Genomic DNA, 2,234 nt, shown 5'->3' on the forward strand with positions numbered 1-2,234 from the left:
GCACTTATTATGTGCAGAGCTCTGTACTAAGCACTTGGGAGAGTACAATATAAGAGTACAAAACAATGTTGCAGATTCCATATTTTATGTGAAAGCTTTTATCTATAATAATAATAAAAAATAACGATTATGGTATTTGCTAAGTGCTTACTATGTGCCAGGCATAAGCGCTGGGGTAGATACAAGCAAATCGGGTTGGACACAGTACCTGTCCCACAAAGGGCTCATGGTCTCAATCTCCATTTTACAGATGAGGTAACTGAGGCACAGAGAAGTGAAGTAACTTGTCCAAGGACACACAGGAGACAAGTGGCGGATCCAAGATTAGAATCCATGACCTTCTGACTCCCAGGACCATGCTCTATCCACTATGCCATGCTGCTTCTTTGAGGACAAAGAGCAGTTTACTCTCACTAATCTAATCTGAGCCGGGCTTCCCACTGTTCCCAAGCCAATTTATGCCCTGCGAGATTCAGGTTAACTTGTTCATCAAAATGTTAGCTTGATATGTTTTATCAACACTAACAAAATAATAATAATAATGCCATCACCATCATTATTATTATTAACAATAATAATAATCTTTGTTAAGTTCACTCATTCATTCGTATTTATTGAGCGCTTACTGTGTGCAGAGCACTGTACTTAGCGCTTGGGAAGTACAAGTCGGCAACAGACGCTTAGTACAGTGCTTTGCACATAGTAAGCGCTTAGTAAATGCCATCGTGTAGAGATGGTCCCTACCCAACAGCAGGCTCAGTCTAGAAAAGGGAGAGAGACAACAAAACAGAACACATTAACAAAATAGAATAAATAGAATAAATATGTACAAGTAAAATCAATAAATAAATTCATTCATTCAATCATATTTATTGAGTGCTTACTGTGTGCAGAGCACCGTCCTAAGTGCTTGGGAAGTACAATCAATCAATCGTATTTATTAAGCGCTTACTGTGTGCAGAGCACCGTCCTAAGCGCTTGGAAAGTACAAGCAGCGTGGCTCAGTGGAAAGAGCCCGGGCTTCGGAGTTAGAGGTCATGGGTTCAAATCCCAGCTCCGTCAGCTGGGTGACTTTGGGCAAGTCACTTCACTTCTCTGTGCCTCAGTTACCTCATCTGTGCTTACTATGTTCCAAGCACTGTTCTAAACACTGGAGTAGATACAATTAATCAAGTTGGACACAGTCCCTTTCCCACATTGGGCTCACACTCTTAATCCCCATTTTTTTACAGATGAGGTAACTGAGGCAGAGAGAAGTTAAGTGACTTGCCGAACGTCACAAAGCAGACAAGTGGTGGAGCTGGGATTAGAACCCATGACCTTCTGACTCCCAAGTCTGTGCTCTAGCCACTACACCATGCTGGCTTGGAATGGGATACAATATTGATTTTCAATTAACTGCCAAATCTCTTGCAATCCCCTCCCAAATTCCATTCCCCAAGCTAAAATACCTTAGAATGCTAAAAGTTCACTCCTAAGGACCAATTAAAGCATCTCCCTCAAGCTTTCATGTGTAAAAATGCTGCCGTGAGTGGCTTGGCTTGAAAGTCATCCTTCATTGACAGCTTTCTGGAAAGAGATTTTACAGTATAAATTGTCAAATCATCCGCATTTTATTAGAGAACCTCCTTGGCACAATTTAGGCACAAAGCAGAAGTTACTCTGAAAACTGATGAACTTTCAGGCATATCAACTGGGGCTTCCAAGACAGAGGGCCAAAATGGAAATGTAATTACACAAAAGTTATCAAGGATAGACTGCAGTTCGAATAGTACGGAAGCAGTGTGACTGAATGGATAGAGCACGGGACCGGGAATTAGGAATTTCTGGTTCTAATCCTGGCTCTGCCTGTGGTCTGCGGTGTGATCCTGGGCAAGTCATCCAATCCCTCTGGACCTCAGTTTCCTCATATGTAAAATGGACATAAAACATTTGCTCTCCTTTCCTCTAAGACTGCCCTATGTAGAACAGGGAATGTGTCCAATCTGATTATTTTGTATTCACCCCAGCACATAGAGTGCCTGGCATGTAGCAGTGCTTAATAAATATCATCATTATAAAACAGCAGGATCAAACTTCTGCTTAAAATTCATTTCCTGTTAATTGTGGCATTTATTAAGCATTCACCGGGTGCCAAGCACTGTACTAAGACCTGGGTCAGACACACTATAAGAAGACTGGACACAGACCTAAATGTTAGCTTGTCTTTTATTCACATTTTTCTGTAACAGCAA

The sequence above is a fragment of the Tachyglossus aculeatus genome, chromosome 4, assembly GCF_015852505.1.
Source record: "Tachyglossus aculeatus isolate mTacAcu1 chromosome 4, mTacAcu1.pri, whole genome shotgun sequence".
Taxonomy (NCBI): domain Eukaryota; kingdom Metazoa; phylum Chordata; class Mammalia; order Monotremata; family Tachyglossidae; genus Tachyglossus; species Tachyglossus aculeatus.